Source organism: Dermacentor andersoni, chromosome 7 (genome assembly GCF_023375885.2).
Source record: "Dermacentor andersoni chromosome 7, qqDerAnde1_hic_scaffold, whole genome shotgun sequence".
Classification (NCBI taxonomy): domain Eukaryota; kingdom Metazoa; phylum Arthropoda; class Arachnida; order Ixodida; family Ixodidae; genus Dermacentor; species Dermacentor andersoni.
This window is the reverse complement of record NC_092820.1, coordinates 2530269-2540888: the sequence shown is the minus strand read 5'-3', so window position 1 is coordinate 2540888 and position 10620 is coordinate 2530269. Positions and strand designations below refer to the sequence as shown.

Sequence of the window (10620 nt, the reverse complement as noted above, 5' to 3'; positions counted from 1 at the left end):
GCAGCCTGTTCTTCGGCAGACCAGACCAAACGCGGCCTCCTCATCTGACTGCTGGGCCTGAACTGGTGTGGCAAACTGCGGGTGTCAGGCGAGCGAACACACCCTTTCCCTCCTCTGGAGGAAGGGGATGCCCGTGATTGGCTCATGCCTTGCGCTGCTTCTACATTATCCACCTAAAAGGCAGCGTTTGATGAACTGACAGTGGCTGAATCAGTTAGCGTGGTGGTCTTGCAACCTGGAGGTCGGTGGTTCGAATCCGCAGCCTGATAAGCAATTTCTATTTTTGTGCAGCTTGGGTTTTTTCGCGCGGTAACACCGACACCAGTGAGGCAATACAAGCTTCTGTTAAAAATGTCGCAAATGGTTGCATCTTATGCCAGTTCCTGTTCATGTGGGCATTCACAATGTCAAGTTTCACTGTCAGAAGTATCCTTGAAGAAAAGGGGGGGGGGTCAACAAAGTATCAACACTAAAGAAGCAACGTCGACGTACATGGTAGTTGAAATAAATTGATGATTAAATGTTGATTATGCTGTCATGTACGACGCACAAATTAAGGTGAGATGGATCTGGCGAGCTTCAAGCTCACGTGGCAGCACTCTCATTGGCCTGTTGAGCATGTGCAGCGTCGGTAAGATTAGCGTTTCCTTTCTTCAGCGTTGACTGCTGCATTGTGACGCGGTGGAGCACTGCCATTACGAATCCCCTCACAAACTATGAGCTACCAAGCTGCACTAAGACCAGTGCGCCAGTTTCACGTCTGTGCGCACTGAAGGATGACAGCACGCATGCATGCGCACTCAGATGTGCATACATACAAATTCTTGATTACATCTCTCATTATACTGTTACACTAAGGTGCGTTTTAATACTGCATAAAATTACTGCTTAATTTGCACATCACATAGCATTAATTATAAAAAATTCAGCATGTGCATATTATAGCTGGCTCTAAAGAAAAATATGTTACAGGGCTCCTTCCAACACATCATGCTATGTTTCGCAAGCTGTTCCAACAATGAAATAGATGATTACACAATGGTGGCCGCTTTTCATAAGTTAGCTTCGCTGGAATACATCCGTGTTAGTGCCAAAGCATACGAATTTGGTTTCGTGTCTTGGTGAACTGTGCAAGCTATTTCCGGCCCAAATTTCTTTTTAAAGAGTTGCACGCATTCATCATCCTCATCCTATTTTAAAGTTCAATGCAGAACGAAGGCGCCTCCCTGCAATCTCCAAATATCATTGTCTTGCACTAGCTGATGCGAACTTGTGCTTTCAAATTTCATCATCCCACCTAATTTTCTGTCATCCTTGACGGAACTTCCCTTCCCTTGGCACCCATTCTGCAACTCTAATGGTCCACTGGTTATCTACCCTATGCATTACATGGCCTGCCCAGCTTCATTTTTTCCCCGTAATGTCTACTAGAATATCGACCATCCCCGTTTGCTTTCTGATCCACACCGCTCTCTTCCTGTCTCTTAACATTTATCATTGGATTGCTCTTTGTACGGTCCTTAACGTGTTCTCGAGATTCTTCGTTAACCTCCAGGCTTATGTGCCATACTGCATGCTTAGAAGAACAACGTGTCTACCAAGTTGACATTTTCAAATTCCCTGATTTTTTCAGGTTTTAATCAAGTTTCACAGAACTTTGTTTTATGTCAAGATTGGCTGACACCATGTCACCTGATGCTGTCACTCTCTGGTAAGCATGTTAAAAAATAAGAACAACAATCCAACAGTAAGGAGTAGTGTTTATTTTATTCAACATAGAAAACTGAAAAGAGGGGTTTGTGAAATGCACAGCTACTAAAATATCTTCGAAAGAAACTCAGTTCCCTTTTACTCTGTGAAGGATGACCAGCTAAGCTGCGCATGTGGGCCCCTTAATGGTGAACTGCACCTCCGCCGCCGGTCGGTCGGCCTGGTATTGCACTACCTATGGGATTACCCCATGTGTGGGGAGTGCTTAAAGCCTGCTTCATCTCCGCCGCAGGTTGGACTGGCATTTCACGACCTTTGGGATTAGCCCACATATGGGGAGTGCTTAATGCTTGCTTCACTTCTGCCTCGGGTTGGCCTGGTATTGCACTTTCTTCGGGATTGGCCCACCGTATGAAAAATTGTTGGTCTATGCGCGGATGCGATCCGCCAGATCGTAGCCATAGACAGCTTCACTGTAAAAAAAGTGGTTTAGCTCACGGCAAATAGAGTCAAACATGTTAAAATGCGAATAAAAAGAGATGCATACAAAACAAATAGAGCTATTTGTATCAACTGATAGCAAGCTCATTGGTATTATGCCCGAACTTTGTCACATATGAGATTCTCCAAGCAACTGGGAAGTCAACCTTAACTGTCCTGACATAGTCTCAGCCTCCGCATAATGCCTCAGTGTTGCATTTCACTGCTTTAAGGGGGTTATTTTGGTTTGGATGTGGGTAACCTGCATCTTAGCGTCGTCAGCCAACACTTTGCTCTTTTTGAGCTCAAGCTTCTTCAAAGAGGCGGCGGCACAGTTCCTTTCCTGATCATTCCTCAATGCAATGGTCCTTCTTATTCTTGTCCTCGTTCCGCTGCGTGTTCGCCCCATGGACCATTTGAAGCATCCTTTTGGTCAGTTGTACAGTCCGATTTTTCAGACTCCCCAGGGGCCGCTACAATGTCCGAAAAAACTGAATGCATGTTTTTTACTGCCCTTAAGGGCCCAAATCGCCACAGGCACGTCCGAAAAAGCTCTGAAGGTCTGCCAGTACACTTATTAGGCATATAGGTGCTTGTACTGTGACAGGAGACGGCAAGTGCACGTGTGTATAATAATATATGTGCTGTGCCATACACTTCATCGCGTAGCATCACTGTGCAGAGGCAAAGCTGCCTTTCGCGGACCAGCAATATGCAACGGTTTACGAGGATTGCAGAGGCAGAGTGGGTACCATTGCTGACACCGGTGAATTCTTTCAATCAAAAAGACAGCACCGAATGGCAAGAACCGTAATAGCGTACCTAGGCCTAGCGTTCCCACCATGGTGATTACAGTGGCCAGTGGATCTGCGTGTGAGAGTGTCAGTTGAAGGTGGTGCGATAACACGGCGGTGTTGGCTTTGATTAATGTCATTTCAAATCTGCAGTTGCAGCACATTCGGAGTGCGGATCAATGGTAAATATCTCGGCAACAGTGGGGAAAAATTACTAGTGATTGAGGATCTTAACCAAAAAAGTGTTAGAGTGGGTTTGACGATTAATATGCAGAAGACAATGTTCAAGAATTCACATCGCCAGTCAGCCTCTAGAGTCTGTACAGGAGTAATTTTACCTAGGGAAGTTGCTCGCAAGGGACCGTGATCATGAAAAGGAAATTTACTTAAGAATAAAAATGGGTTGGAATGCATATGGCAGGCATTACCAAATCATGGCTGGGAGCTTACCACTGTCACCGAAAAAAATTAAATTATGGCGTTTTACGTGGCAAAACCAGTTTCTGATGATGAGGCACGCCGTAGTGGAGAAATTTCGACCACCTGGGGTTCTTTAACGTGCACCTAAATCTAAGTACACGGGTGTTTTCGCATTTCGCCCCCATCGAAATGCGTCCGCCGTGGCCGGGATTTGAACCACGGCGGGTGTCATTGAAAAGAAAAGTGTACAACTATTGCATTCTACTAGTGCTAACATATGAGGCACACATTAGAATCGGGTAAATACGGTAATTAAACGTTGTGATATATGGTTCTTGCTTGAAACGTTTCCTAGGGCAAGCATAAATGGGAGTTGTCGACACACGATCACACGTGTTGAATGCATACATTTTTTTCTAAGCATCGCCGAGATAGACGTGCTGCCAATAACGGGGTCGCTATCGGTTTCACCATAGGGGTCAACAGCGAGTCACTGTTCCAAGTTCAAATTATTCCGCGAAGGCCAATATTACAATCAAAACAAGAGATTCGGGACTGTAGAAATGTATGACTGCCGCCCAAGACCATTGGCCAGGATTGAATTACCCGGAGTCAAATTAACAGAAGTCGACTGTACCATACGGCAGTGGACTTTGCAGGAAGAATGTATCTCCTACTACACATAGCAGAATATTGGCATGCTGCAGTGCTCAGTGGCTGCAGAACAGTAGACTCCTATAAATGTAATCCCGGCTGAAAGTCCCAGCCGACACCCGTGCATTTCTATATGTCCAAACTTTAGTTATATTGATACTAAAATAGGCCTTCACCCAATAATTCCAACTTGAGCAGTCAGCATGCATGCTGGCCCCTACACTGAACTCAACAAGCGACCCCTTTGGTGACATACCTTAGAGGACAGTAGATGTGTTAAACAGACTTTACCTCCTGCAGGAAATGCCTATTTTCTGCCTGCCCAGGAGGAGCTCCAAGCAATAATCACACATCAAAACGTCTGATAGCGGTATTTACCCATTTCTAATGTGCCATCTTTAACAAAACTTCCTTGGCGATTTTTGTATGCTTTACCGCATAACCATTGGGTATTGCGGCGAAGCTAACTTTGGAAAATTGGTTGCATTGTGCAACACAATGGACCCTTGTCCATTTTTAAAAAAATAAGAATTGTGTGCGCATTTGATTTCTCTTTCATTTTAGGGGCTTTTGTACTTTCTATGCTAGTTTACACTTTGGACACAGAGACAGCGGGCTTGTGTTAGAATCTGTACGTAAACCATGGCAAATAAATCAGTCGTGTGTGTTGGCATTTCTCCTGCATCTTCTTAAATTTGAGCCACCAGATAATTCAATCTGTTTCGTCGGTCCCGTCAGAGTCGAATTAACAGAATGAAGTCAACTGTATTTTGCTTGCTGCTCGGAAGTACGAGCTTGATTAAAAAACATAACATTACAACCCATAGGACATAAGAAGACAAATGAAGTGCTGCAACATGTGCCAACTGGCCTAAGTTAGCACTATATAAGCTTGAACCCAGATGTGCCAGCTGCATTAAGATTGTGACAAAATATAACATCACATGTGTTGGAGACTCAGTAGATTGGCTTTCTTCTTGAAAAAGTGTTGCAGAGTGCCTCTTAAGGATTCACTGATTGATGCTGTCAAACTGTCAACAAGGCTGCCAAAAAATTATTCTTAATACAACCCTTTCATGGACACAACAAGGTAACAAATTGTTTTGTGTGTGAAGCATTAAGAGTATATTCATGATCAAATATTGTTTTTAAAAAGTGAACTTTGAAAGCAAACAAGCATTTTGTATGAATTAAGAAAGTGGGAGATAATTGTCTCACTGGCTAGATACATATTTTTATCAAGGAGACGGTTACATGACCTAGTCACCCACTTCTACCTTCTCATGACTGCCTGTAAAATGGTAAGAAGCAGCATGTGCATGTTTGCATGCTTTTTCTGTGTTTACTGGTAAGCCTTTATGCCAGCAGCATATTTTGTGATTTCCCATTCCGGTGGTCAGTCACCTCAAGCTGTTGGGCATGACAATAGAGGTGAACGGCTCGAACACCCATCGCAATCGCCAAGCTCACGAAGGCTGAGAACGCCACATGCCTACTGAGACGAGTTGCCAACCGGCATCATGGGCTCAAGGAGGACAGCCTGCTTAGACTTGCGCAGGCCTTCGTAATCAGTCACTTCGTGTACATCGCGGCCATGCACTATTGGTCCAAAGTGGAGAGAGACAAGCTTGAAACGCTCCTGTGTAAGGTCGCCAAGAGAGCCATGGGTCTACCCATGCACACAAGCACTGGACGCATTTAGCATGTACAACACGCCGAGCGACATAGCAAGGCACAGGAACGGGCACAGATCACCAGGCTGTCCGGCACACTTACGGGCAGGTGGATCCTACGAGAAATTGGTGTCGCGCTTCGGGAGGTCGAGTGTAACAGCCACTGCTAACATCCGACAAGAGAAAAAAGATCAGGGCAGCCCCTCTGCCTAGGAATATGAACCCAGAGCACATCGACAGAATACTTGGTCGAGCCAAAGCACTCCTCCGACAGGCAGCCGCCTCCGAGAAAGCATGCTGCTTTACGGACGCAGCTAAATATCCTGGCAAACGAGCCTATGTAGCAGCGGTGGTCAACAAAAATGGCACGGTCATCAACGCGTGCACGGTCCGCACTGAGAGTCCTGAGGTGGCCGACCAGGCGGCCATCAGCCTTGCACACCTAGAAGACAATAAATGTTTGGTATACTCCGAGTCAAAGAGAGCAATTCTGTCCTTCGAAACAGGGAGCATATCCCCGACCGTCGGCAGAATACTTGGTACTCATCACCTCACCACACACTACGGCACACATGGGATCATTGGAGGGGCCGCTCCCTAACCTCAACGAGACAGCACACGAGACCGCACGAGATCTAACTCACCGTGCGAGCCCGGACTCCCCCTCGGCAGGATGGGCAAGCGAGCGCGATCCCCTCGTCACTTACAACGATTTCACCCAGCAATATAAGTTATAACCATGCCGCTACCACACAAATCACCCAATAAAGCACAAGAAGTCACGTACAGGTGGCTTCAGACGGGCACCTACCCATGCCCGGCCTTCCTGCACAAAATCTTTCCGGACGCGCACCCTCACAATGTGTGTCGCTACTGTAAGGATATAGCTAGCCTTGATCACATGCTCTGGGCTTGCCCCCTGGTGCCGGGACCACCAAGGGAGAGTGGGACTGAGCTCTGCACAGCTCTGAGCTGTCCATCGGGCCCGCGACGCGGCGGAGGGGCATGACCTCTCTGTCCCGACGTGGGAGCGGCCCGCTGCGCACTAATCGCGCGTACCGACGGACCTCAAGAAATTTATTCATCCATCCATCATCGAAGCAGTTGTCAGAAAACATTCTGCAGGGAACAGCTAAAACACTACGCATTTCTCATTATAGTGATATTATGTGTGTGTGAGTTTAATAAATAGATAATTTGCAGGCGTGTGTATGGCAAATTCAGATGCTAACTTCAACAAAGTCATAAAAGCACGCAGCATTCTACTTAAAAGGAATCTGAGCATTTGGCCACTATTGTGTCACTAATGTGCACTGTCGTAGCCGTCTTCATTACCAAGCAGAAATACACCCAACAAACTATTTTTCGGGCATGCATGAGAATTCGGGTATCTTTACACCACCGCCACGTACCTCACAGAGGCAATTAATTATAAGGACAGCTGAAATTTCGGACGCTGAAATGCTTTGCCTTCAAAGTGCGGAAGGCACAACCATTGTAGAAAGTGTTGTATAATGCCGGTTTTCATGCGTCAACTTCACTGCAATATAGCTTGCTACGGGAAGAAGCCTATGCAATGTATCGTGGTGAAGCATACCAGCAGTGGAAAGGGGCCATTGTGAGATGGCATGATTTACATTTCTTTATTTACACACATACATACTCTCTTCTGTTACAGCACAAGCACCAAGAAGCCTAATAAGTGTTGTGATTGGTTTACAAAATTAAGAAAAATTAAATTATGGGGTCTTACGTGCCAAAACCACTTTATGATTACGAGGCATGCCGTAGTGTGGGACTCCGGAAATTTCGACCAACTGGGGTTCTTTAACGTGCACCTAAATCTAAGTACACGTATGTTTTCACCTTTTCCTCCCATCGAAATACGGCGGCTGTGCCCGAGATTCGATCCTGCGACCTCGTGCTTAGCAGCCACTAAGCAACTAGGGCGGGTACAAAATTAAGTTCCTTGCCAACCAAACAAAAACGTTTGCAACGTGATGTGCATGGTATACCGTCCTTGGGAAGGCAAGTTTAATTGGTTGCTGTTGGCTTTGTGTCTTGCTTCACTCTTGAGCAGCACTTACTGACTGCACAGTAATAACAAGCGCCACCAAATGGCTAGATTACTTTTGTACTACTCCAATTGTTCCAAAAAGACTTTTGGAACACGAAGTAGAAAAAAAAATTTCTGCTCCTAAACTGCTCCAGAATGACAACTTTGTGCTTGAAATCCTAAACTGTCTTGACCACCACTGAGGGGTTGATCTTCAACGTCACTTATATACTTAAGATAAAATCTCGAGTAACACTTACTGGTTGTCCAAACATTTGAAATGGTTTCACAGGTTCTAATTTAACACTTCTTATATGCACTTTTTAAAACATAACAGTGAATAACGATTTCGGTAACATATTTCAATATTCTACAGTTGATTTGGAGGATTATGCGCCATCACTGGTCTGCAATTATGGAAGTTTAGAGACAAAAAATTGGGGGCAAGAATGCCTACGTTTTACACATTATCGTACAGAACAAAACCTATGCAACTTGCTATACAACTGATTTATATAGTATTTGAAATTACCGTAAAAGAGTATGTAAACAGCTGGGGTTTCATAGTTCTAGGTTCTTAGGTTTTCGACTAGCACCTCCCTTTAAATGGCAGTAAAAGGCATGCATTAATTTTTTTTGGACTGCCTCATTTTTTATATGTTTTGTTTTCGCAGTCCTCAGGGAACCACCCCCCGCCCCCAAGAAAAAGCACCTTTGACTGTAGCAGTAATCAGTGGTTCGCCTAATTGGCAAACAGTTCAGGATGCCAAACAGCCTCGAGACAGCTGTATCTCTGATAGAAGGCACTAATACACAGTGCAATGCACTGTTTCTGCACTCTAGACTGTGGGATTCTCATCCCGTACTCTTGGGTGAAAGGAACGACAGTACAGTAGTGCAAACAATCACAAGGGCATTTATTGCACCTTTCATAGATCAATGCCTGCTAGCCGAGTTGCTATCCACAAAACATGCCGATGGGCGCGCGACAAATCGCGGAAATCCGGCTCACCACGACCGGAAAGCGAGCGAATATGTTCGCCCCTTGCTGGATCCCAACGCCTGGTCGTTCGCGCGTATGGTCACGCGAACGGTGGCTCTTTCGCACGACGCCTCACGAGACGGTCTCGCAAAAGCATGGATCGGCGCACGCGCGGCACGTCCGTGCTACTTGCCGTCCCGAACCAAAGCGGAAGCGTGTTGCCCCTTGCGCCCCCAAGTAACTCTGCCGTGAGGCAGCATTAGCAGCGCAACACTCGCGCCATCTCTCGCGTGGGCTGGGGCACGCGGCGAAGCCGCAATGCAGGAGACGGAAGCTATGCGGGGAAAACAACGTATCAGGGGACGTGCGGCAGTCGCGCATCCCCACAAGACAAATGTGATAAGAGCTGTATTATGTGACCTATTATAACTGCGTGGTGGCAATACAGGCAGGATATGCAGGGCATGTAGTGATGAGGACAGTAGCAATGGAATGATATCACCAGTGTACAGAGCGCTGAATTCATTCTTGCTCTGTCACTGATAATCGAGAACTGCATGAAATAAGAAATGCGAGAAAAATTAAGAGAAACATCATGTGTGAAGGAATACTACTCATCATATCTATTGCAATTATTCTCAGACAGCATTCCCTCTTTTTTGCTTTTATTATTAATGCATTATATACTTTGCATTATATACTGCTCACCTGCTGTTCCATGTGTTCCATCAACACATACACAATCAGTTCCAAGCCTCTTGAAAAGCTCCTGTTCTGATGTGGTCATGATGACTAGCATAAAATCTGTCATCCAAAAGGTCCTCATTTTTTCTCTAAAAAAATGTCACTTTTTGTCAGGTTGTCCTTGGTGTTTAAAGAAGAGCAATGGGTTCTCCTTTTCACTATGCATCCTCTCAACCCAGAGTTGCACGCTCACATAGTCATTATCATGCAGCCGCTCGGTCTTTGAGACTCTGGCATCCCTCATTATGTTGCGGAGATCCTGCTTGCTTAACAGGTTAATGTGGTGGAATGTCTCATCCACGTTGGACTGCACATTATCCAGTACTGCATCCATGGACACGCCTTCTCGCAGCTTGTCTTGAGAGAGTAGAGAGAAAGTGTATATTAGTTGAAGCATAAGTAAAAATTAGCGAGCACACAAGGAAGTGAAATGGGCACTGATAAACATTATTAATATCATTATTGAGAATTCCTTTAATTGAATAATGAGTTACATTGACTCACAAAAACCTTTTGCAATGGTGTGTGTTAAATAGTTCAAGCTATCGCAATTCTTGTTCTTTCAAGGTCAGCTCTTTGCAAGGACATGGTGCTATGCAGCCTTCAGCTGCTGAAGAGGCAAGATTACATTTCTGAAGTACACTACACGATTATATTACATTTGAAGAGGCAAGATTACATATTTAAGTGTTTCAATGTTTGGTGTCATTATTAAACCATCATAGGGATTATCTGCACCAGTGTTATCAGGTACGTATGTGAAAAACTTATTGTGTGTACCAAGTTTACAGCTAGGCTGCCAATTTCATCCTTCACTGTTGGTAACCTTGCTCGCACAAAAGAGATTACTGAACCATTGTGAAAGCGTTGCACTGCACTGGACATGTGAAGATTGTGGTTCAGATCCTACCCAGGGCAAAAATGTCTTCCACTTTTATTTCCTTTACTAAATATTGCCATTATTTACAATTTCTATCCTTCAGTTAGAACTTCATTTTCCAATTACATTCCATAGCATAAGTTATTGCCACTTCCATAGTGGCATGCCACCATATAAGGGCAAAACAGAGTTGGCAATCGAAAACATGTGCAGCATTTCCAGATTAA

General features: G+C 45.0%; 1 long non-coding RNA gene across 1 annotated transcript; it reads left to right on the top strand.

The window, feature by feature from the left end:
• Positions 1-1675: 1675 nt before the first annotated feature.
• Positions 1676-10209, top strand: LOC140219619 (uncharacterized). The gene is made up of 2 exons (XR_011895904.1): positions 1676-1711; positions 10081-10209. It is a non-coding gene; the product is annotated as an uncharacterized lncRNA (long non-coding RNA).
• Positions 10210-10620: the final 411 nt, after the last annotated feature.